The sequence below is a fragment of the Pristiophorus japonicus genome, chromosome 4 (genome assembly GCF_044704955.1).
Source record: "Pristiophorus japonicus isolate sPriJap1 chromosome 4, sPriJap1.hap1, whole genome shotgun sequence".
Lineage (NCBI taxonomy): Eukaryota > Metazoa > Chordata > Chondrichthyes > Pristiophoridae > Pristiophorus > Pristiophorus japonicus.
Genome location: NC_091980.1, coordinates 86198616 through 86225479, shown reverse-complemented (window position 1 = coordinate 86225479; position 26864 = coordinate 86198616). Strand labels below are relative to the sequence as shown.

The 26864-nt window shown below is 46.7% G+C and overlaps 1 long non-coding RNA gene across 1 annotated transcript in view; it reads right to left on the bottom strand.

The window, feature by feature from the left end:
• The window catches only part of LOC139262111 (uncharacterized), a 68129-nt gene that overhangs the window by 30498 nt on the left and 10767 nt on the right, over positions 1-26864 (bottom strand). The window contains exon 4 of the long non-coding RNA XR_011592903.1: positions 20448-20553. This is a non-coding gene — a long non-coding RNA (uncharacterized lncRNA). The remainder of the gene's footprint in view (positions 1-20447; positions 20554-26864) is intronic.

Sequence of the window (26864 nt, the reverse complement as noted above, 5' to 3'; positions counted from 1 at the left end):
ACTCAGATTCGGAGTTTCTACAGTCAACAGTTAGCAAAGGATTGTCTCATGTCCGATGCCCAGGACAAAAAAGTCTCTGACCATTTGTTCTAGGAATCCCTCAAACTCACAATGTCCTGCAAGGCACCTTAATTCGGCGACGTAGCTCGCCACTTCCTGGCCCTCCGATCGTTGACATGTGTAGCACCGATTTCTCACCATTAGGAATAAGGTGCTCCCGGACCAGCGTACAAAGTTCTCCATAGGATTTCTCTGTTGGTTTAGCCGGGGCCAGGAGATTCTTCATGAGGTTATAGGTAGTGGCCCCACAGACAGTTAGGAAGATCGCCCTTTGTTTGGTCGGCGATATCGTCCCCTTCCAGCTCGTTGGCTACGAAGTATTGGTCGAGTCTCTCCACGAAGGCCTCCCAATCGTCCCCCTCCGAGAATTTCTCCAGGATGCCGAATGTTCTTTGCATTTTTGCGCGGTTTGTTACCTCGTCGCCAATTGTTATACTCAAAATAAATGGTCAGACCGAGTACTGTATGTAATGAGCAAGTGTGACCTTAGCTCCTTTATTGTAGTTCCAGAGTGCAGGTACCTTGTGGGTGGCCTGCTTATATACTCTACTCCCAAGGGATGCTGGGAGGCCCTCTGGTGGACAGGTGTGATGCAGGTTACAAGGTTACAAGGGGTTAAATACATAACATCATTCCCCCGTGAAGTCAACAGTACACTTATTTACAAGATGAGATGATCTGGGGCGTTGCGCTCCCTTGTCGATCGTCTCGGGACAAATGTTGGTGTGGTTGGGTTGGTCAGTGCTTCATTGGGCGGTTGGGCAGCCGGCCTTGCCGGGCTGCTGGGGATGATGAGTTCTGTTTCGTGGTCAACTGTGATGTCAGTTGCCAATTGTGTATGTTGGAAGGTCAAAGTTGGTGGTGCCCTCTTCAGGTTGTGTGTAGCTGATGGTGAACCACAGTTTAATTTGGTCCAAGTGTTTTCTGTGCATTTGTCCATTGGTCAGTTTGACCTGAAACACCCTACTCCCCTCTTTGGCTGTGACCGTGCCAGCGAGCCATTGGGACCATGTCCATAACTGAGCACAAACACAGGATCATTGATTTCAATATCGCGTGACAAGTTTGCGCGGTCATGGTACACACTCAGTTGATGTAGCTTGTCCTCCACGTGATCATGTAGATCAGGGTGGACCAGAGAGAGCCTTGTTTTAAGCGCCCTTTCCATGAGCAGCTCGTATGGGGGGATCCCTGTGAGTGTGTGGGGTCTGGTGCGGTAGCTGAGCAGTACTCGGGACAACTGGGTCTGCAGGGAGCCTTCCGACACCCGTTTCAAGCTTTGCTTGATGGTCTGGACTGCCCGTTCTGCCTGGCCGTTGGATGTGGGCTTGAATGGCACAGATGTGAAATGTTTGATCCCATTGCGGGTCATGAACTCTTTGAATTCGGCACTTGTGAAGCACGGTCCATTGTTACTGACTAGGACATCGGGCAGGCCGTGTATGGCAAACATGGCTCTTAGACTTTCAATGGTGGCCGTGGACATGCTTCCAGACATTATTGCACACTCAATCTTCTTTGAATAAGCATCCACGACAACCAAAAACATTTTGCCTAGGAATAGGTCTGCATAGTCCTCATGTATCCTTGACCACGATTTGGATGGCCAGGACCATAAACTTAGCGGTGCCTCTCTGGGTCGATGCCTGGCCACCACACATGGGATCTGGCTATGGCTTTCATCATCACGATGCCTGGGTGGGTGCTGTGATGGATATGTGTGATGCAGGTTACAAGGTTACAAGGGGTTAAATAACAGGTTATGTGTTGTATCAGTCTCTGTGACAGTACCTAGCAATGATATCATGCAATGATCTCATGCCATGTCATCCTGTCACCTTTTACAGAAGAAGCTATCGCCGATGAAGTCTGTGCAGAGGTGAATGGGTGGGGGGCTACCAGTCCCCAGCGACATCACTGAGATGGAGGAGCGGGTGCTCGCACTTGTGGGGAAGCACACCCGGACAGCCATGGAAGCATCTGCAGACCCTGAAGTGAAGCAACGTGAGTAAAGTTTACACCATTGCGTGATGTAAATCAATAGATGGCACACCCACTCATATCCGAGCAATAATATATGATAGATGATTTGTAAAATTGTCCTAGAGATAATGCTGGCCTATTGAAAATCATTGCAATGCAAATGTGTTGATGGTCATGAAATGTGATGTCTGCGATGATTTTGATAGCGGTGGTGCCTTTGTCGTGCATATGCTGTGTGTAGCGCTGGACTCACCTTATGACCCTAGCACTCCTCTTCTCCTCTAATAATAACCTCATTTGTGTTTTGCAGCTCAGTGCGGCCCCAGGCAAGACCACAGAGGCCAGAAGGTGGGGGCGTGGGACCCGACTCTCCGGAGGATCCTACATCTGGTGCTGAGGAGCTCCGATTCTCACCTGTCAATCCACTTGGTCTGTTCTTGATGGATGATTGCACGGACTTCGAGGAACCTGCATCACCATGCTCCAGAAGCCATTCCACCCCAAGGCCATCTAGTGGTCCTCCGGTCATTCCCGCCTCCACTCTGGAGATACCGGCCCCAAGCACCTCGCCACAGGGCACCCCATTTGTCCCCAGGATGGCGCCAACCCTGCGGAGACCTCGTGGACGTGGCAGGTCTAGTCCACAAGCGCAGCAGGAGAGCGGAGAGATGGTACAGTTGTCCAAGAGGGCTGTAGACATTGGTGACCAGCTCATCGAAGCATTGGGGGGCATATCCCGACAGCAGGCCACCATGACTGAGTACATTCCGCGGATGGCAGAGGTCCTGGATGCGATAGCCAGGAACACTGCTGGCACAGGCCTCCCAGTGGTCCCTGAGCACGGCACTCCACCCTTAGGTTCCGCACCACCACTGCGAACGACAGATGAGAGCAAGGACCAAGTTCCGCTTCTGCATCAGGGAATGTTGTCCCCTCGGCACCCCCTGCTCCAGTACCCGTGCAACCACCGCCTCTGCCTTCATCTCCCCCACAATGAGGCACCGGCTGAGGAGCCCCTTGGCCAGGCGCCATGGAGTGAGGAGGAGAAGGGGTAGAGGTGGGGAGAAGAAGGGGAGGGGGAAGGACAGTGAGGTGCATGTCCGTAGGTGATGGCTGTGTTATATCTCCATCTGGGTGTATGCAATTTGTTGTAATGTATGGGGGCTGGGCACCACACTCCTGCTTTGCCTTGTATTCTGTGTTGCTGGACATGTTGAACATTTGATTGATGTCAATGGTGGAAAAAGTGGGGTGTGAGCGGAGTTTGGGTGTTTTTGCCTGTGATACTTATGATTTCAGACCAATGTTGGTATAAATTTTTTGTTATTGAACATAACCTTGTTGCGCATTGTCTCAGATAGCTGGACCGTTACACACTGGTGATTCCTTAACATGAAAGGATTAAATAAAATTTAACTTCAATCAACGTAAACTTTAACTGGCACCAAGGTAATGGGCACCATTGATGCCTGAGCTGCACACACACAGCAGTGTGTCAGCGTTGTCACTCACAGCAATGTTCTTTTAGGCAAATCGTTCAGATATCAGCTCCTCACATAAGAGTCTTGCAGCTATGTAGCCACCACGGGCCCTTTCCTGCAGTCTGGAGGGGGTCGTGGGCATGGTTGCATAGCCAGCCTGATTGTCTGGCCCTAAGTCAGCATCCAGCCCCTCGTCGTCCTCTTCCTCTCTTTCCTGAGGTGGCGCATCAGTCCCTTCTGGCAATTCTTGGCCCCTCCTGATAGCCAGGTTGTGCAGCATGGAGCACATGACCACAAATTTACCTACTTGTTCAGGGTTGTAGCTCCCCTCCTGAGTGATCCAGATATCTAAAGTGCTGCTAAAGCACAGTTATTGTTTTCTGGACCACATTGCCTGTGTCTCTGTGGCTCTGGTTGTATCGCTTTTCGGTCTCGGTGTGGGTGTCACGCAGGGGAATCATCAGCCAGGTGGCTAGGCTATATCGGTTATCACCAAGCATCCAGCATTGTCCTTATTGTGTTCCTAACACAGATGAGATTGCACACAGGGAGGTTAAAGTAACAGTGACCTCAGTCTTTATTAAGACACTCCAGAGTGAGGAACAGGCTTTATGGGCCGGCTTATATACAGTGCTCCCAAGGGATGCTGGGATCCCTTGGGACTTCAGGGGATGTGCACCCTGGTGGCGGAACATGGGAGTGCATGCTTTACAGAAACACAACAGTCCTTGTGGCTGACTCTTAAAGATGTCAGAGACAGCACTCTCACGCAGGATGTGAGCCTCGTCGAAGGTGCCTGGACATTTGGCATTCACTGCCATGATGATCTGGTTGTGGTCGACAACTAGTTGGACCTTCAGGGAGTGAAATTCTTTTCTCTTACGAAAACGCTCCGGGTCCTGAGAAGGTGGCCACATGGCAATGTGAGTGCAGTGTATAGCTCTCTGCACCCTGGAAAACTTAGGAATGGGGTATAATGCGTCAGTCTGAGCCTCCGTGATCATGGGGAAGCTAATGAAGTCCATCCTTCTCGCGTACATGGCCTCCGTGACCTGTCTAATGCAGCGATGGGTTGCATGGTGAGACAGAGGGAAAATCTCGACCGCGGAGGCCCGAAAGGAATCGGATGCGTAGAAAAACAGTGCCGAGGTGACCTTGACCTCGACTGACACTGATGTCCTGATGGCAGGCTGCATATGTGGCCTGATGAGCTCACATATTTCACTGATCACCACCTTGTGGAAGCACAGTCTGCAAAGGCAGGTGTGGGCGGACACCTCTTTTCCCTGTTCCTGCGGGGTGTGTATGGTCTGGCCCTCCTCCTCATTCTTGCATAAATTGGAGACACAATTATGTGCATCACACATTTGCACTCTGCAGCATCTGCGTATTAATCGATGCAGGATGAGAAATGGCTGGTCCCATTGCAATGAAAGTATAATAACAATTGATCAGAAGCAATAATTTGCTCACTAAAATACACCTAAACTAAGCCCCCACTAGTCCAGAGTCTGAAAATATGTCTGTTGAGATGGTCACTTCACCTGAGAAGAACTCCAGAAGCAATTTAAACTCCCCCGAAGTTGAAGCAGCCTTTTGAATGAAGCAAACTGCGATTTTAGAAATAGCGGCCACACCGCTGGCTTTAGTTCAGAACAGTTCCACATTTTCTGGGCAGTTTTTTGGGCGCGCTATATTGTGGGCGATATGTGTGCGAAGTGGTGAAAGTGACGGTGGGCGATATACTGGGCATTATTTTCGCCAAATGTGCTATTTATGATTAAAAATAATGGGCGGGCGGTATTATGTTTTCCCAGCTTTACGCACATGGGGAAAGTAACGCTCGGCGATAAGTTTCCGAAAAATGTCCGTCAGTTTCCATTTTGTGGCTAAATGGCCGATATATGGATGCTATACATCATTTCAGCAGTAAATTGGATGTTAAGTGGGCGTTAAGCATGCAAAAAATGAGGAAACTCTAGTCCCATGTCCCCTCGTTTTAGTTTCCCCTATGAGTAGAAATATCCTCTCTGCATCCACCTTGTCGAGCCCCCTCATTATCTTATGTTTCAATAAGATCACCTCACATTCTTCAGAACTCCAATGTGTATAGGCCCTACCTACTCAAACTATCCTCATAAGTCAACCCCGCTCATCTCCGGAATCAACCTAGTGAACCTTCACTGAACAGCCATCAATGCAAGTATATTCCTCCTTAAATACGGAAACCAAAACTGTACGCAGTACTCCAGGGGATGTGGCCTCACCAATACCCTGTACAGTTGTAGCAGGACTTCTATGCTTTTATACTCTATCCCCTTGCAATAAAGGCCAACATTCCGTTTGCCTTCCTGACTACCTGCTGTACCTGCATACTAACATTTTGTGTTTCATGCACAAAGACCCCCCCCGGTCCCTCTGTACTGCAGCACTTAGCAATTTTTCTCCATTTAAATTATAATTTGCTTTTCTATTATTTCTGCCAAAGTGGATAATCTCACATTTTCCCACATAATACTCCGTCTGCCAAATTTTTGCCCACTCACTAGCCTATAATAACTATAGTCCCACTCTCTTACCTTATAACAACTTTTTTTTCCCACTGACTTTTTACCTTGCTCAAATTCCCCGGTTGACTGACACGTAACGCATCAGATTGCATCGGATTTTGCGAGTGGTATAATAATATATTCACTCAGTGATGGTCTGTCACAGTCAGTGGTCTTTCCTCTGGGCGAATCCTGCCGACTATGCCAAATTGAAGTGGAATGTTTATGCAACACTTGACACACAAGCCCATTTGGTACAAATTAAAAGCCGTTTATTTTTACTTGCAAGGGAGAGCAGTTCACGCCTGAGTTCCCAACTCAGTCCAACACCCACTCTCTCTGAACAACATTTTATCAACATATTTATACATTTACTTGATCAACTTAAAATACACACCAGGTGCGGGTGACAGTTACGGTTAACAACATTCAGCAGTTTTTAAGTGTAATCAATTTAAGTGTAATCATGTCTGATCACATCCATTGTTTTTTGGCTGTGATGCGGGTCATGTGTTGTTTGTCACTCTGAACTGGTGTGTGTGAGTCCTCATTATATTTCTAAGAATTAATTAAGTGGAAGTCCGTAGTATGTAAGGTGCAATGTTAACCCTTTAATTGCTGAAGGATGGCTTGTCCTACTTCAATAAGTTATTAACTGAACATCTCTCTCTCTATTGACCTGTAGATTCTGAACATTCCTTATTTTCTTAACTAAATCTGTATGTAGGTAATTCACCCAGTGCAGATACAGAACAAAATACCATCCATAGCGATTTTTCTTTTTGGTTGTCTTCTGCCACAGTAAAATTCAATTTTTATCAGAAGTTTCTTAAAATACCTGTCTTTGATCTCCCCCTCCTGTCTTGGAAGCCACTGGGCTGAATTTTTACGGCAACTGTCTGGCGGAAACAGGACAGTGGTGACCTGAAAATAGAGTGTAAAAATGTACTGCTCCATTGCAGCCATCGCGGTGACTGTCAGCATGTTGCTAGGGTCCTTAAAGTAGGCACCCAAAGAGGGCACCTCTCTGCCTGAAATAGTAAAGTCAGGATTCTATGCATCAATAGGAACCCGATGCCATTTCTGGGCTGAATTGGCAGAGTTTACGCCTTGCACCTTCTAGCCGGAATCAGCTGGCAGCTGGGCCAAAGAGGACCCGGAAGGCGAGTTCCTTTTCATTTTTGTGAGGCCAGGGAGGAACAGTAATGCTTCAGGCTCCAATAAACCAGGCTGAACCACCATCACTCCCGCTCTCAGCAACCCCTGTGCTCCAGGAATCTACCTCCCTCAGGATGCTTGGTTTTCGGCCACAACCCTCCGGCCCAATGCAAATGAAGCCCGTTCCTCAGAATGGCTTCCGGGCAAGACTACTGAGCAGCCAGATTGTGCGATCCACCCTGGGGGAAAGTCCACCCCACTAATTCTTGCTGGAGAAAGGTTCCATAGGTTCAGATAGACCTTCAGTGCAAGTGACTACTCGTCTCGTGCGAACCTGGCCAGACAAACTATTTGAACATGGAGGGCCCTGCAGACAAGTTCAAACCTTTGCTCAGCTGACATCCACAAACACATAATCTGCAGCAGGTGTAACTGATTAGCAATTAGCAGAGGAACCCTGGCAGATATTTGTCCTTCCTGGTCTAAGGGCACTGAAGGCCACAGGAAGCTCGCCCGAGCAAAGAGATCAACGTTGGGCTGCCGGCCTCTTTAGCGGCAGTCTTCAGGTAAGTCCCGGGAGAGGGCATTACAGTGGGCTACAAAGGGGGGCTGATCACACTTCTTTGGAGTCGGAAATCACCCCTGCTCCCCTGCCTTCAGCGACCATTGATGAATCTTAAGTGGGACAGGCCCAATGCCTGCCCCGCTCATCAGTGACTAATTTCAGCAAGGGCCCTTCAACAGGAGTAAGGCTATCTCATTTAACATATTAAAGGGGCCTAATGCTTGTTAGGCATCTACCTGGGGCGCCTATAAAAAGGGCACCACAAATTTAGCAGTTGGACCAATGCCTGCGCAGAGTGGGCACAGTCAGTTCTACTGCTAAATTGAAATGCTTTGTGCCTGTTTTATACCTGAAAAATGGTTGAATGCATACCAATTTCTACCCCTTGGTATCATTTTGGTAGGTCTCCTCTGGACCTTCTCTCAGGCCTCTATATCCTGCACCATTTGAAGGGTGCAGAACTAGCCACAGTATTCTAGATGTGGCCGTGTGTATGTTAAGTATATTTCTTCTAGTTTTATATTTAATTGTTCTAGCTCTAAACTACAATACCCCATTTGTATTCTCTACAGCCTCACTACACTCGTTTTGGACCTTCAATGTTTCATGAACTATGACCCTCAGGTCCCTCTCCGACAGGCAACTCTGCATTTTATTATTATCCCAGCTCAGAATGTTTTATGCTGCATTTATCCACATTGTAGGTTATATGCCAAATATGGGTCCATACCCCTAATGTATTAGCCTGCATTGTATTGATTTAATCTAAAGTCCTAATTGTCCACATATCTTTGTATTATCAGCAAATGGACTATGTACAGTAGGCACCTCAAAGCACTAGAGAAGTACCACCAACGCTGCCTCCGCAAAATCCTGCAAATTCATTGGCAGGATAGGCACACAAACGTCAGACTTCTTTCTCAGGCCAACATCCCCAGCATCGAGGCATTGACCATGCTCAATCAGCTCCGATGGAAAGCCACATTATCCGCATGCCCGATACTAGACTCCCGAAACAAGCACTCCACCTGGAGCTACGTCACAGTAGACAAGCCCCAGGAGGGCAGAGAAAATGCTTCAAGGCCAGCCTCAAAGCCTCTTTGAAAAAATGTAACATCCCCACCGACTCTTGGGAATCCCTGGCCCAAGACCACTCAAAGTGGAGGAGAAGTATCCGACAAGGCGCCGAACAATTCGAGTCTCTTCGCCGGATGCACATAGAAGCCAAATACAAACAGCAGAAGGAGCGTACGACAAATCAATCACCCCACCCACCCATCCCTCCAACACCATCTGCCTCACCTGTGACAGAGACTGTAGATCCCGCATTGGTCTCATCAGTCACCTTAGAACTCATTTTAGTGTGGAAACAAGTCATCCTCGACTCCGGGGGACTGCCTAAAAAGGAAGAAGAAGAAGAAGATCAGAAAATTTAAGAATTGATAAAGATGGTGAAAAGCAATGGTCCTAACATGGATCCCTGTGGGACTCAACTAGGAACTGGATCCCACACTGCTACCACACTGCTTACATGAATACAATCAATTCAGTATCCATCCGAAAAATAGCTTATCTTTCCTTGCAGCAGATCTGCAGACTTACAAAACCTTCAGTAATCTCATCCAATGCATTGCTTTGCTGGAATTGAGGGGACTGCCAGATTTCCTCGATGTGCTCTTAAACATCTCATTTACAGTAAGATCTACCTACATTCTGATAAATCTTGATTTCCTTTTCTGAATGTTTCCAGTGATCATGATATGTTGGCGCATGACGATATAAAGATGGGAGGAAAAGCAATGTGTGAGGAGGACACAAAAAATCTTCAAAACGACATAGACAGGCTAAGTGAGTGCCCAAACATTTGGCAGATGGAGTATAATGTTGGAAAGTGTGAGGTCATGCACTTTGGCAGAAAAAAAATCAAAGAGCAAGTTATTATTTAAATGGAGAAAGATTGCAAAGTGCTGCAGTACAGCGGAACCTGGAGGTACTTGTGCATGAAACACATAAGGATAGTATGCAGGTACAGCAAGGGATCAGGAAGGCCAATGAAATGTTGGCCTTTATTGCAAAGGGGATGGAGTATAAAAGCAGGTAAGTCTTGCTACAGCTATACAGGGTATTGGTGAGGCCATAACTGGAATACTGCATGCAGTTTTGGTTTCCATATTTACGAAAGGATATGCTTGCTTTGGAGGCAGTTCAGAGAAGATTCACCAGGTTGATTCCGGAGATGAAGGGGTTGACTTATGAGGAAAGGTTGAGCAGGTTGGGCCTCTACTCATTGGAATTCAGAAGAATGAGAGGTGATCTTATCGAAACGTATAAGATTATGAGGGGGCTTGACAAGGTGGATGCAGAGAGGATGTTTCCACTGATGGGGAAGACTAGAACTAGAGGGCATAATCTTTGAATAAGGGGCCGCCCATTTAAAACTGAGATGAGTAGAAATTTCTTCTCTCAGAGGGTTGTAAATCTGTGAAATTCGCTGCCTCAGAGAGCTGTGGAAGCTGGGACATTGAATAAATTTAAGACAGAAATAGACAGTTTCTTAAATGATAAGGGGTTATGGGGAGCGGGCGGGGAAGTGCAGCTGAATGCATGATCAGATCAGCCATGATCTTATTGAATGGCGGAACAGGTTCGAGAGGCCTTATGGCCTGCTCCTGCTCCTATTTCTTATGTTCTTATTTTCTTATAGGAGGGAACTGCCTCATTCTGGCTTGTAAAATCAATTATTAAAACCATGATCTGATTTGTTGTTTTAATTTATCTGTGGCAGTAAATTGTCATATGTTACAATATATGTTGTTGATACACATTTACTACCAAACTGGCTCCCCGACTTGCGAGAGAACACCTCTGCAAGTCGGGAAGTATAAGAGCTGGAGCAGCATACCACTACAACTTCCAGCGTGAGCTGCTCCAAGTGTGCGACAGCTTCAAGGTGGGTGATTGGGTGATGTCATCAGGACCCAGGTCGCTGTTTGGAGCATGGGCAGGAGCATCGATGGGGCCCTGGTAAAGCAGAGGAGCGGGAAGGACGTGGTGGAGGTTGCGGTGAGTGATCGAGGCAGAGATACGGCAAATGTTTTCTGGCAGAGGAGCGCTGAGAGATCGTGGCAGAGGTGCTGCGAATGTTTGTGTCAGAGGAGTGGCGTGAGATCGTGGCGGAGATGCGACAAATGAGGATATGGGGCCCAGAAGAGTCAAGGGCCCAGGGACAGCACAGGCTAGCCCAGACTGCATATGGGTGCGCACTAGGTCCATGCAGCAGAGCAGGTCTCCAATCAACCTGGTTAACCCTTGCCACTGAATAAAGGCCCGTGTGGTGGCTGATGTGCAATGGTCACCACAATTTAAAACAATCCACGCACAGGCATCTGCCACCCCTTCAATTGGAGTTCAGGACTGGAACATCGGGTCCTTCATTGAAACTGTAATATTCTTACTGAATGGCACAAAACCCACACAAGGCACATTCTATGGACAAGGACACTCTATGACCTGAACCTTTATTCACAGGACCAAGAAGTGATGACCCTGCGTGGGACCTCCTTTTATATACCTGGATGACCAGGTGAGGAGTGTCTCCCACAAGTTAACCCCCTGGGTCAAGGTGTGCATTTCTTACGTATATACAGTATTGCAGTGTTGTTACATTAAGGTTACATACATGACATCACCTCCCCCTCAACATCTTATTGGGATCATAGGTTAAGTCTTTCAGGTGGTCTACGCTCCCTCGTGGAGCGCCGCAGTTGGGGCTCTGATTGTTGAGCCTTGGCGTGAGTGTCTGTCACCTGTGGTGATTCTGGCCTGTCCGGGCTGACCGCCGGGACTGTGCATGCTGCTGAATTTTCTTGTTGCTCGTTCACTGGCGGTGGTGTGAGCAACATCTCATGATCTTCCTCGGGTTCCTCAGTGTCCATGCTGAACCTTTTTTTTACTTGATCCAGATGCTTACGGCATATCGGCCCATTGTTAAGTTTAACCACGATGACCCTGTTCCCCTCTTTGTCTATTACAGTACCCTCAAGCCATTTGGGCACCACGGCGTGACTGAGGACAAATATGGGGTAATTTATTTCTATACAATTCCCCCTTGAATTTCAGTCATGGTACTCATTTTGGGACTGGCGCTTGCCCTCAACTATGTTGGTCAAGACAGGGTGAATGAGGGACAACCGAGTTTTGAGTGTTCGTTTCATAAGTAGCTCAGTGGGCGGGACCCCCGTGAGCGAATGCGATCGGGATCTATAGGCCAGCAGGAGGCGTGATAGGCGGCATTGAAGGGAGGGTCCTTGAATCCTGAGCATGCTTTGTTTAATGATTTGGACCGCACGTTCCGCCTGGCCATTGGAGGCCGGCTTGAACGGTGCTGTCCTGACATGGTTGATGCCATTGCCCAACATGAACTCCCGGAATTCATAGCTTGTGAAACATGGGCCATTATCGCTAACAAGGATGTCCGGCAAGCCGTGGGTTGCAAAGACCGCACGTAGACTCTCCACAGTGGTGGATGTCGTGCACGAATTCAAAATGATGCACTCGATCCATTTCGAGTACGCATCTACCACAATGAGAAAAATTTTTCCCATGAACGGGCCCGCGTAGTCTACATGAATATGTGACCATGGCCTGGTGGGCCAGGGCCACGGGTTGAGCGGGGCCTCCCTGGGAGCATTACCCAGCTGGGCACACGTCATAGAAACATAGAAACATAGCAAATAGGTGCAGGAGCAGGCCATTCAGCCCTTCTAGCCTGCACCGCCATTCAATGAGTTCATGGCTGAACATGAAACTTCAGTACCCTCTTCCTGCTTTCACGCCATACCCCTTGATCCCCCGAGTAGTAAGGACTTCATCTAACTCCCTTTTGAATATATTTAGTGAATTGGCCTCAACTACTTTCTGTGGCAGAGAATTCCACAGGTTCACCACTCTCTGGGTGAAGAAGTTTCTCCTCATCTCGGTCCTAAATGGCTTACCCCTTATCCTTAGACTGTGACCCCTGGTTCTGGACTTCCCCAACATTGGGAACATTCTTCCTGCATCCAACCTGTCCAAACCCGTCAGAATTTTAAACGTTTCTATGAGGTCCCCTCTCACTCTTCTGAACGCCAGTGAATACAAGCCCAGTTGATCCAGTCTTTCTTGATAGGTCAGTCCCACCATCCCAGGAATCAGTCTGGTGAATCTTCGCTGCACTCCCTCAATAGCAAGAATGTCCTTCCTCAAGTTAGGAGACCAAAACTGTACACAATACTCCAGGTGTGGCCTCACCAATGCCCTGTACAACTGTAGCAACACCTCCCTGCCCCTGTACTCAAATCCCCTCGCTATGAAGGCCAACATGCCATTTGCTTTCTTAACCGCTTGCTGTACCTGCATGTCAACCTTCAATGACTGATGTACCATGACACCTAGGTCTCGTTGCACCTTCCCTTTTCCTAATCTGTCACCATTCAGATAATAGTCTGTCTCTCTGTTTTTACCACCAAAGTGGATAACCTCACATTTATCCACATTATACTTCATCTGCCACGCATTTGCCCACTCACCTAACCTATCCAAGTCACTCTGCAGCCTCATAGCATCCTCCTCGCAGCTCACACTGCCACCCAACTTAGTGTCATCCGCAAATTTGGAGATACTACATTTAATCCCCTCTTCTAAATCATTAATGTATAATGTAAACAGCTGGGGCCCCAGCACAGAACCTTGCGGTACCCCACTAGTCACTGCCTGCCATTCTGAAAAGTACCCATTTACTCCTACTCTTTGCTTCCTGTCTGACAACCAGTTCTCAATCCACGTCAGCACACTACCCCCAATCCCATGTGCTTTAACTTTGCACATTAATCTCCTGTGTGGGACCTTGTCGAAAGCCTTCTGAAAGTCGAAATATATCACATCAACTGGTTCTCCTTTGTCCACTTTACTGGAAACATCCTCAAAAAATTCCAGAAGATTTGTCAAGCATGATCTCCCTTTCACAAATCCATGCTGACTTGGACCTATCATGTCACCATTTTCCAAATGCGCTGCTATGACATCCTTAATAATTGATTCCATCATTTTACCCACTACTGAGGTCAGGCTGACCGGCCTATAATTCCCTGTTTTCTCTCTCCCTCCTTTTTTAAAAAGTGGGGTTACATTGGCTACCCTCCACTCGATAGGAACTGATCCAGAGTCAATGGAATGTTGGAAAATGACTGTCAATGCATCCGCTATTCCCAAGGCCACCTCCTTAAGTACTCTGGGATGCAGTCCATCAGGCCCTGGGGATTTATCGGCCTTCAATCCCATCAATTTCCCCAACACAATTTCCCGACTAATAAAGATTTCCCTCAGTTCCTCCTCCTTACTAGACCCTCTGACCCCTTTTATATCCGGAAGGTTGTTTGTGTCCTCCTTAGTGAATACTGAACCAAAGTACTTGTTCAATTGGTGTGCCATTTCTTTGTTCCCCGTTATGACTTCCCCTGATTCTGACTGCAGGGGACCTACGTTTGTCTTTACTAACCTTTTTCTCTTTATATACCTATAGAAACTTTTGCAATCCGCCTTAATGTTCCCTGCAAGCTTCTTCTCGTACTCCATTTTCCCTGCCCTAATCAAACCCTTTGTCCTCCTCTGCTGCGTTCTAAATTTCTCCCAGTCCCCAGGTTCGCTGCTATTTCTGGCCAATTTGTATGCCACTTCCTTGGCTTTAATACTATCCCTGATTTCCCTTGATAGCCACGGTTGAGCCACCTTCCCTTTTTTATTTTTACGCCAGACAGGAATGTACAATTGTTGTAATTCATCCATGCGGTCTCTAAATGTCTGCCATTGCCCATCCACAGTCAACCCCTTAAGTATCATTCGCCAATCTATCTTAGCCAATTCACGCCTCATACCTTCAAAGTTACCCATCTTTAAGTTCTGGATCATGGTCTCTGAATTAACTGTTTCATTCTCCATCCTAATGCAGAATTCCACCATATTATGGTCACTCTTCCCCAAGGGGCCTCGCACAATGAGATTGCTAATTAATCCTCTCTCATTACACAACACCCAGTCTAAGATGGCCTCCCCCCTCGTTGGTTCCTCGACATATTGGTCTAGAAAACCATCCCTTATGCACTCCAGGAAATCCTCCTCCACTGTATTGCTTCCAGTTTGGCTAGCCCAATCTATGTGCATATTAAAGTCACTCATTATAACTGCTGCACCTTTATTGCATGCACTCCTAATTTCCTGTTTGATGCCCTCCCCAACATCACTACTACTGTTTGGAGGTCTGTACACAACTCCCACTAACGTTTTTTGCCCTTTAGTGTTCTGCAGCTCTACCCATATAGATTCCACATCATCCAAGCTAATGTCTTTCCTAACTATTGCATTAATCTCCTCTTTAACCAGCAATGCTACCCCACCTCCTTTTCCTTTTATTCTATCCTTCCTCAATGTCATGCACCTGCGAACACAGTGTTCCATGTCTGAATCAATCCCCGGCCACCAAATATGTGACCGGGCAATGACCTTCATCATCACGATGCCTGGATGCTCGCTGTGGAGTTCCCAGATGAATGCCTCCTTGCCCTTCTGGGGCATGACTACCCGGCTGCCCCATAGTAGGCAGTCAGCTTGGATGGAGAGCTCATCCATCCACCTGTGAAACGGTCTGACCTCCTCAGGGCATGCTCTGTGTGCGGGCGCCCAATCCCCAGTCAGGACACATTGCTTAATGAGAGATAGGAGAGGATCTGTTTGTCCAGATTTTGATCTGGCGGGCTGTGATGGGGGAGCCTGCGCTGTCAAAGGCTTCAACAGCCATGACCATCTCAGCGCTTGTTCCGCTGCCCCCTCGGTGGTGGCCAGTGGAAGCCTGCTGAGCGCGTCAGCGCAATTTTCGGTGCCAGGCCAGTGCCGGATGGAGTTGTCATATGCAGCCAGCTTGAGAGCACATCGCTGTATGCAGGCTGACGCGTTGGCATTGATAGCCTTGCTGTCTGACAACAGGGATGTTAACGGCTTGTTGTCCATTTCTAATTCGAACCTCCTGCCAAAAAGGTACTGATGCATTTTTTTTACACCATAGACACATGCAAGTGCCTCCTTCTTGACCATCCCATATCCCCATTCTGCTTGAGAGAGTGACCTGGAAGCATAAGCCACAGGTTGTAGTTGGCCCTCAGCATTACGCTGCTGCAACACGCGCCCAATCCCATAGGACGATGCATCACATGTCAGCAGGGGTCGTACAGGGTCAATAACTTATTTGAACAAAGTAGGTTCCGCGCCCGATTGAAAGCCCGTTCTTTACAGTCCCCCAAAACCAATCACAACCCTTACGCAGGAGCATGTGAAGTGGCTCCAACAACGTGCTTAAGTTCGGCAGAAAGTTCCCGAAATAGTTCAAGAGTCCCAGAAATGAACCCAACTCCGATGTGTTGCCGGGCCTGGGCACTCGTCAAATCGCCTCTGTTTTGGATTCGGTGGGCCGAATCCCATCTGCAGCAACCCTCCTGTCCAGGAACTCAACCTCAGGAGCCAAAAACACACATTTAAACTTCTTGAGTCGCAGGCCTACCTGGTCCAAGTCGGCGTAGCACCTCCAGGTTGTGGAGGTGTTTCTCGGTGTCACGACCCATGATGAGGATGTCGTCCTGAAATACGATTATTCCAGGAATGGATTTGAGCAGGCTTTCCATGTTACTTTGAAAAATTGCGGTCGCTGAGCGAATGCTAAACGGGCACCTGTTGTAAACAAACAGTCCCTTGTGTGTAGTGATGGTGGTCAGTAGTTTAGATTCGTCGGCCAGTTCTTGGGTCATGTAGGCTGAAGTGAGATACAAGTTGGTAAACAGCTTGCCGCCTGCCAGCGTGGCGAAAAGATCCTCCGCTCTCGGGAGCGGGTATTGGTCTTGTAGGGACACCTGATTGATAGTGGCCTTGTCGTCGCCACAGATCCTGACAGAACCATCCGCTTTTAGGATGGGAACGATGGGGCTCGCCCAGTCACTGAATTCAACGGGCGAGATGATGCCCTCTCTCAGCAAACGGTCCAATTCGCTCTCAATTTTCTCCCGCATCACATACGGCACCACTCTGGCTTTGTGGTGCACTGGTCTGGCGTCCGGGGTGATGCGTATCACTACTTTGGTACCTTTGAACATCCCGACGCCAGGTTGGAATAGTGACTCAAATTGTTGTAGGACTTGTGAGCACGAACTTCGCTCCACAGATGACATTGCGTGCACATCCCCCCCATTTCCAGTTCATCTAAGCTATCCAGCTCCTCCCCAACAGTGCGGGACCATTGCCCGGGACAATCCAGAGCGGCAGCCGGTTCACTGATCCATTGTGTGTGACCGCCAACATTGCACTGCCTAGTATTGGAATGATTTCTTTGGTATACGTCCGTAGTTGTGTCTCAATGCATTCTAGTTTGGGTCTACTGGCTTTGAGTGGCCATTGCTTTTCGAATTGTTGAATGCTCATGAGTGACTGGCTGGCCCCCGTGTTCAGCTCCATGCATACAGGGATGCCGTTTAATAAAACCTTCATCATCATTGGTGGCGTTTTGGTATATGAGCTGTGAATGCTTGCCATATGAATCCGCTGAGCTTCAACGTCCATTGATTTGCCCTAAGAGTCATCCTGCCTCACAGACCCCTCTTCTGGTCCATCCGCCTCGTAAATTAGCCTGGTTACAGGCTTCCTGCACATTCGAGCTAAATGGCCACTGAGGTTGCATTTCTGCAGACAAATTGTTGAAACCTGCAAGTCCTGGCAGAATGTTTGCCCCCACACCTCCAGCATGAGCTGAGATTCCCATTGTTGTGAACAAAGGAGCTGTGACCTGGCATTCCTCACTGATTGTCCCTTTGACTGCTCTTGAGTACCCTGTTAGTGGGTGTCAATGGCTCCATCCCGGACCGCATTGTCCACTGTGATGGCGTAAATGTCCATTCAGCCTGCCATTGTCTCTGTTGAAAACCTACTCTTGGGTCTATTGCTGCCTGAGGTGTGTCGAACTGCCCTTGCCTGCCTGCGGGGCTGTGTGTCACGTTTATGATATTGAATCCCTGATCCTCCACCGAGTTGGAGGCAGAATTGCGCGCGTATATTATTTTGGTTTCTTCCTCCCCCGCCATGAAAGTCTGAGCCATCAACGCCGCCACTTCCAAAGTCAAGTCCTTGGTCTCAATTAACTTTCGGAAAATCCCGGCATGACCGATGCCCTCAATAAAGAAATCCCTTAACATCTCCCCCCTGCAGGCATCTGTGAACTTACAGAGGCTGGCCAAACGCCGGAGATCCGCAACGAAGTCCGGTATGCTTTGTCCTTCACGATGTCGGTGGGTAGAATCTGTGTCGGGCCATGTGTATGCTGCTCGCTGGTTTGAGGTGCTCACCGATTAGTTTGCTGAGCTCTTCAAAGGTTTTGTCCGCCGGCTTTTCGGGTGCTAGTAGGTCCCTCATGAGCGCGTACGTCTTAGGTCCGCAGCTGGTCAGCGGATGGGCTCTTCGCTTGTCGGCCGCTGCATCTCCCAGCCATTCTTTCATGACAAAGCTTTGCTGGAGCCTCTCAATGAAATTGTCCCAGTCCTCACCAACACAGTACCGTTCCTCTGTGCTTCCGGTGGCCATTCTCGTGGGTCGTTGATTCCCGTTTCTCATCGCCACTGTAATATCTTTCCTCAAAGGCACAAAACCCACATGAGGTACATTCTTTGGACAAAGTCACTCTATGATCTGAACCTTTATTCACAGGACCAAGAAGTGATGACCCTGCATGGGACCTCCCTTTATATACCTGGATGACCAGGTAAGGAGTATCTCCCACAAGTTCACCCCCTGAGGTCAAGGTGTGCATTGCTTAAGTATATACAATATTGCAGTGGTGTTACATAGAGGTTACATACATGATAGAAACATCTGTAAACTCAAGTGGAAGCAAGTCATCCTCATTCGAGGGATCGCCTAAGATGATGATGATTACCAAACCATTTCCAGCAAAAGAAAAACCCTGCAGTGCAGTGCTGAGGGAGTGCTGCACTGCTGGAGGTGCGTCTTTTGGATGAGAAGTTAAACTGAAGCCCTGTCTGCTCTCTCAGGTGGATGTAAAAGATCCCATGGCACTATTTCGAAGAAGGGCTGGGGAATTATCCCTGGGGTCCTCGCCAATATTTGTCCCTCAATCAACATAACAAAAACAGATTATCTGCTCATTATCACATTGCTGTTTGTGGAAGCTTGCTGTGTGCAAATTGGTTGCCGCGTTTCCTACATTACAACAGTGACTACACTTCAAAAAGTACTTAATTGGCTGTAAAGCACTTTGGCATGTCTGTTGGTCGTGAAAGGTGCTATATAAATGCAAGTCTTTCTTGCGCCAGGTTAGGTTTCATGTAATGAGGAAATAACACCAATAAAAATAGACACTGGTGTTGCCAATAGATTCACCATCACATCTGCCACATTAGATCTACTCCATTTTCCATTGTGTATACTAAATGAATGACATATTAATTTTTATTTTTACATGCACACACCTTTGGTGTATAGATAGCACCTTTGCTCTATAGGTGCATGTGCAAAAATAGTAAATAAAATTGACAGTTGTGGAAATGTACTGCTGAGAGATGGCTGTACAAATGGAAGAGCTCCACTCAAACCACCGTAGATAATTCACTAGAGACAGTCCGAAACTCAGTGGAAGCTGGGAAATAGTAACATTTATTTAACTTTTCAATATCCTTTCAAATAATTTGAACCAGCCTTCCACAAGTTGTGATTTGTTGATTCATGCCAGAAATAAATCTGAAAGGAGGATATTGCAGGAGGATCTAATAGAGGTTTTCAAAATTATGAAAGGTTTTGAGAAGGTAAATATTGAAAGATTCTTTCCACTGGTTGGTGACTAAGTAACAAGGAGCCATAGACTCAGGATTATCATTGGAAGGAAGGGAGAAGTTAAAAGAATTTTTTCACAGACGTTTAGTGGAACATGGAATACTTTAGCAGATGTGGTTATTCGGGCAGAGGCTATAATATAATTTAAAAGGGATGTAGATAAATATTTGAAAAGGAAGAAAATAAAAGATATGGGGAAAAGGAAGTGAAAAGGGATTAGAGCAGACAGTTCGCGGTGAAGAGCTATCATCAGCACGGGCACAATCAGCTGAATGGCCTCTTTGAGTGCCAGAATTTTATGATTTCTATGATAGGAGAAGAAAGGTATTCAAATTATGCCTTTTGGAAAATGATTGCCTTTCCTGTGATATTTCATTCATTGTCCATGTTTGTCATTATTAACATAACAAAAGAGAATTGAAACCATGGCCTAGACATTTGATTGAACCCCAAAACATGCACGCAGGGAGAGGGGCATGTATATCACGCACCTCTTAGTGTTGTCCCAGGCAACAAGTAATGTTTGTGCTGCCTACTTATTATCATGAGTCAGGTATGCAGCCAGCGTGATTCATTGACTGCTGCCTGTTTGGGGTGGGGGCCTGGATATCAGTCATTTTACTTCTGCATTTCTCGAAGTATAAAAAAAGGGCAATAAATGTGCACCAGGTTGCCTGCAGCCCCCTTTACTGTGCATACTTGAGCCTGGTATCCAGGAGTGTTGGGTAGGCTTACCTAAGGTCTTCCCATCTTCTTCTGCTTCTGTTTCCTGGTCTTGTGCGTTGTGCATACAAACTTGAGCCTAGGCATCACCTCCTGCCATCCATTTTACAATACTGTCCTGGAAAAGCAACCAGAGCTTTGTTATGTCTCCGCCATGCAGCAGCTAATCCACCTAACCAGCCATCAAGCTAGAGGTCAGCTGCTGGACTTCTCTAAAACGTGCCCAGAGACTCCATTACCTGCCTCCATATATATTTTGACAGCCACTTGTTTTTATTACCCATACAGTCTTTATAAAGATTTTCCCGATGTCTGGGGCAGAAAGATAAAAAGGGTTTTCCAATTTATGTTCCCACATAATCTGCCATTTATCTTTTCCATTTAATTTTCCCACAATGTGATTTGCTGCGCCACACTCCCTCTCCTACAAACTCCGGGTGTGAACCTCAGTATGGTTTGAGGGCCCAACTGCATAAATGAAGCAAGGCAACCAGAGGAAATTCAGTGAAGTTGACATGTGGCAAAACAGGGAACGTAAAGCTTGCTGTACTCCAGTTGTGCTGTTTTAGTGCCTGGAACAAAAAAATCATCCTATCATATCCTTTAGCGTATTTGGTTATCTATACCTAGAATTATCCCCATAACCTTCAATTCCATTCCTGACCAGGCATTTATCAATTGTTTTCTAAAGGAATTATTCAACACAGCATTTACTACTCTGGCTGGGTATCTGCTTCACCTACTATTCTATGTTAGGTCCATGTGTTTCATTGGAGCTGGCACACCAGTACCCCAGGTTTGAGGCATCCACCCAAGTGGAACTCATGGCTGTCAAACTTACCTGGAATCCGGCTACGATATTCTCACTGAGTTTACGTTGCTAAAAGACAACCCTCCCACCATGACCATTTTAAATCAGACAGCAATGAATAAGTTCCATTTGGGTGGTTTAGGCTTTTTAATTTCTCTCAAGTCCCACTCCAGGTACACTATGTGCAAATGTTTGGTCTTCGAGAGGAGCTGTGCTAAAGCAGCATAAATTGGCATTGTTTCCATCCTAGCCACAGGAACCTCCCGCTGCCACTGCGACATTACTCAACATTCGAAGCAGTGGCTTTGCCAGAGCAGTAGAGCGTGGAAATTACTGATTATCAAAGAGGGAGAGCAAAATAACTTTTGACTTGTTTTTTTGGGTGTGGAAATGCAATGGCTGATGAAGACTTCAATCATGCCTTGACAACTTGATTTCAACAGCCCACACAGCAGGAGATCCAGGCAATTACTCACATTTTCTCAATTAAAACTATCGCATTAAGCTGTGTTAATGAAACTCTGGCTGAGATTATGCTCTCTTGCCTCCTGCCAATAATTTAACCTTATTCACAGGATCTGTGACCCCTCCTCATTCCCTCCCCCACAATATATCCTGAGGCTGAATTTACTTCTACAAAACATCCTTTTATAAAGTTGTTGAATACTACAAGCATTCAGTAATAGTCTTATGATATACTGCTAATTCTTTATCCTTGTATGTGTGCACTGAATATCCAAGTCTAGCAACGTAGTCAGTACGTTACATTAACTGACATAATATAAAACAAATCAACACAGAATTCCAAAATGATAATCCATTTTTACAAATTTCCTAAATTTTTTATAGATACAATTAACAATTATAAATTGGCCTTTCATTGACCCCCACAAAAACATAGTAAGACTGCCTGGAAAACAAGAGTATTATTACAAGAGAAAGACTGACCTCATGCTGACGAGTGACAGGGTTATGAGTAAAATGTACAAGTCAGCCTCATAAGTCGAATATCAAAGTGTTCCCCAGCTGATATCCTATCTACAGAAGTATAATTAAACTATTTTGGTTGCTCAGTTGGAAAATGCATGATCCAATGTGGAGCTGGGCCATACCGACCAGCTGAGATCAGGGATTGAACCTTCCGGGTCTGTTATGACTTAGTTCCACATTACGTAGTGCATGTACCCAAGAGCCATCGAGGAAATTCAAGCCTTTTTTAAACCTTAAGCATGTAAGCATTCGCAGCTGCACTCCATTTTCTAACTTCAGCATTATTATTTTCAACCATTAGCTATTTAGAATTCAGCAGAGAAGAACAAAGGGTTTAATTAGGAGGGGGAAAATAGAGTACGAGACGAAGCTTGCCGGGAACATAAAAACTGACTGCAAAAGTTTCTATAGATATATGAAGAGAAAAAGATTAGTGAAGACAAACGTAGGTCCCTTGCAGTCGGATTCAGGCAAATTTGTAATGGGAAGCAAAGAAATGGCAGACCAATTGAACAAATACTTTGGTTCTATCTTCATGAAGGAAGACACAAATAACCTTCCGGAAGTACTAGGGGACAGAGGGTCTAGTGAGAAGGAGGAACTGAAGGAAATCCTTATTAGTCGGGAAATTGTATTAGGGAAATTGATGGGATTGAAGGCCGATAAATCCCCGGAGCCTGATAGTCTGCATCCCAGAGTACTTAAGGAAGTGGCCCGAGAAATAGTGGATGCATTGAGGATCATTTTCAACAGTCTATCTGGATCAGTTCCTATGGACTGGAGGGTAGCTAATGTAACACCATTTTTTAAAAAGGAAGGGAGGGAGAAAGCGGGCAATTATGGACTGGTTAGCCTGACATCAGTAGTGGGGAAAATGTTGGAATCAATTATTAAGGATGAAATAGCAGCGCATTTGGAAAGCAGTGACAGGATCGGTCCAAGTAAGCATGGATTTATGAAGGGGAAATCATGCTTGACAAATCTTCTGAAATTTTTTGAGGATGTAACTAGTAGAGTGGACAAGGGAGAACCAGTGAATGTGGTGTATTTGGACTTTCAAAAGGCTTTTGCCAAGGTCCCACACAAGAGATTGGTGTGTAAAATCAAAGCACATGGTATTGGGGGTAATATACTGACGTGGATAGAGAACTGATTGGCAGACAGGAAGCAGAGAGTCAGGATAAACGGGTCCTTTTCAGAATGGCAGGCAGTAACTAGTGGAGTGCCGCAGGGTTCAGTGCTGGGACCCCAGCTCTTTACAATATACATCAATGATTTGGATGAAGAAATTGAGTGTAATATCTCCAAGTTTGCAGATGACACTCAACTGGGTGGCGGTGTGAGCTGTGAGGGGGACGCTAGGAGGCTGCAGGGTGACTTGGACAGGTTAGGTGAGTGGGCAAATGCATGGTAGATGCAGTATAATGTGGATAAATGTGAGGTTATCCACTTTGGTGGCAAAAGCGCGAAGACAGAATATTATCTGAATGGTGGCAGATTAGGAAAAGAGGAGGTACAACGAGACTTGGGTGTCATGGTTCATCAGTCATTGAAGGTTGGCATGCAGGTACAGCAGGTGGTGAAGAAGGCAAATGATATGTTGGCCTTCATAGCTAGGGGATTTGAGTATAGGAGCAGAGAGGTCTTACTGCTATTGTACAGGGCCTTAGTGAGGCCTCACCTGGAATATTGTGTTCAGTTTTGGTCCCCCAATCTGAGGAAGGATGTTCTTGTTATTGAAGGAATGCAGCGAAGGTTCAACAGACAGATTCCCGGGATGGCTGGACTGACATATGAAGAGAGACTGGATCAACTGGCCTTTATACATTGGAGTTTAGAAGGATCAGAGGGGATCTCATAGAAACATATAAGATTCTGACGGGACCGGACAGGTTAGATGCGTGTAGAATATTCCCGATGTTGGGGAAGTCCAGAACCAGGGGACACGGTCTTAGGATAAGGGGTAGGCCATTTAGGACTGAGATGAGGAGAAGCTTCTTCACTCAGAGAGTTGTTAACCTGTGGAATTCTCTGCCGCAGAGATTTGTTGATGCCAGTTCGTTGGATATATTCAAGAGGGAGTTAGATATGGTACTTACGGTTAAGGGGATCAAGGGGTATGGAGAGAAAGCAGGAAAGGGGTACTGAGGGAATGATCAGCCATGATCTTATTGAATGGTAGTGCAGGTTGAAGGGCCGAATGGCCTACTCCTGCACCTATTTTCTATGTTTCCATATTTCTATTTACCGTTTTTGTTATCTAAATGTCCTGTAGATCCCTATCCACAAGACTGGAGTGAAATTACAAAGGTGAAACTAACAAAATAGGATCACAGCTTTCCTAGTCAGCTAAAGGCAGAATATCTCAAGTTGGTATCTATAGACTGCATTGTCTTAACCAAAGAAGACAGTATCACTCAAATGAATTGTTCAACCATATTTCTAGCCCCAACCCCATCCCTTCTGAAAGCACCGGACTCAATTTTGCTGATTCGAATTCCCTCAAATTTCAGAACATTTATTGTCCATCCCTAGTTGCCCTGAGGCAATTAAGAATCAACCACATAGTGTGGGACTGGAACTACATGTAGGCCAGACTGGCTCGGGGTAGCAGGTTCCTTTCCTTGAAGGACATTAGGAACATAGAAACAGGAATAGACCATTCAGCCCCTCAAACCTGTTCCACCATTCAATGAGGTCATGGCTGATCTGTGATCCAACTCCATATATACTTCTTTGGCCTGTACCCCTTAATGCCTTTGGTTAACAAAAAGCTATCAATCTCTGATTTAAAATTAACAATTGATCTAACATCAATTGGCATTTGCAGAAGAGAGTTCTAAACTTCTACCACCCTTGTGTGTAGAAGTGTTTCCTAATTTCACTCCTGAAAGGCCTGTCTCTAATTTTTAGACTATACCCACTAGTCCTAGAATCCCCAACCAGCTGAAATAGTTTTGGTTACATTTAGAATAACTCCACAAGACTGTACATCTTCAGCTCAAACTATTGTGACCTTGGTCTCTTTATTGTGACTCCAGAGTGAGGAAGCAGCATGGTAAATTACCTTTTATACCTGCTTGCTCAGGATGCACAGGTGACCCTTAGGTCTCCCACAGGTGTGCCCCCCCCAGTGGCAAGTCTTACACATTGGTGAGGTTTACATACATAACATCACTCCCACCCCAAAAGAATTATGTACAAGTTGTTTACAAATTGAGGTGATCTGGCGCTCTGCGTTCCCGGATCGATTGCCTGAGTTGAAGTCCTGGCATGGGTGAGTTGGTCGGATCATTGCTGCATGGCCGCACGGCTGGTCTGATCGGACTGTCGAGCAAGGTGAGTTCATCCTCGTGGTTGACAGCGAGGTCGATTGTGTTGGTCAGTCGCTGGGGGCCAGGTCCTATCAAAGTAATTCCTGGTTATCATTAGTTCGCAGTTTAGTCTGGTCCACATGCTTTCTGCGTTTGCCTATTACATGGTTTCACAACAAACACTGCATTTTCATCACAAACACTCCATTCCCCTCTTTGGCTAATGCAGTGCTAGCAACCCATCTGGGGCCATGATCATGGTCTACATCATTTATTCTGATGTCGCGTGGAGGAGCCGTACGATCATGGTGCATTCTCTGCTGATAGCATACGGAAGGTCCGGTTCTAAGTGATTCAGTCTGGTGACTACGTAGCACCCGGGATAGTTGGGTCAGTAGGGAGACTACCGTGACACGTGTGGTGTTCGGCTTTATGATTTGGGCTGCCCGCTCCGGACTATTGTCGTTGATCCTAAGGTCCGGCAAGTTAAGGATGACAGATATGGCCTTGAGACTTTCAGTAGTGGCGGTAGGCCGCCTGGTCCCCGTGGATCCTGGGCCATGGTATGGAGGTCCAGGACCACCAACTGTGTGTAGCCTCCCTGCCTTTCTTTGCAACGTTGCAAGGTTGCCCCATAGGGGCCAATCTGATGGGATGAGCATTACATCCTTGCGACGGATAAGCTGCAACACCCCGTCTAGCGGTTCGCCATTAGCAGGTGATAACATGAGATCCTGGCTGGTCCAGGTCCTAGTCTGGGGAGCCGTTGCAGTTGACCCCTCACTGTCTAGCACTTCCATGATAATGAGCAGGTCTGCGGGCTGCGCCGTTTCCACCCCGTGGTCGGCAACGGTAGCCAACTGAGGGCATTAGCGCCGTTCTCAGTGCAAGGCCTGTGGCGGATCACGTTATAGTGCACACACAGTGTTAGATCTATTCGAGACAAAGCATTGATACTGGTGCCTCTGTTCTCCAAAAACTGTGAGATTGGCAGCTTGTCTGACTTGAGCAAATATTGGGACACTCTTTGGCGCGTCTCTTTTGTCCCGTGAATGCAGGCTACTGTCTTGGTTAACTTATTGGATACATGTGCAACCGGTTGGGGTTCGCCCGCTACTTTGGCCTGCTGTATAACACGTCCGACCCTGTGTGAAAACACATCACTTGTTACAAGTACTTTATTCGATACATATACAACTGGTTGGGGTTCACCAGCTATTTTGGCTTGCTGTACAACATGCCCGACCCCGTGTGATAACACATCGCTTGCCACCAATGGGCGCTCACATGGGTTACACAGTGCAAACAACTTAT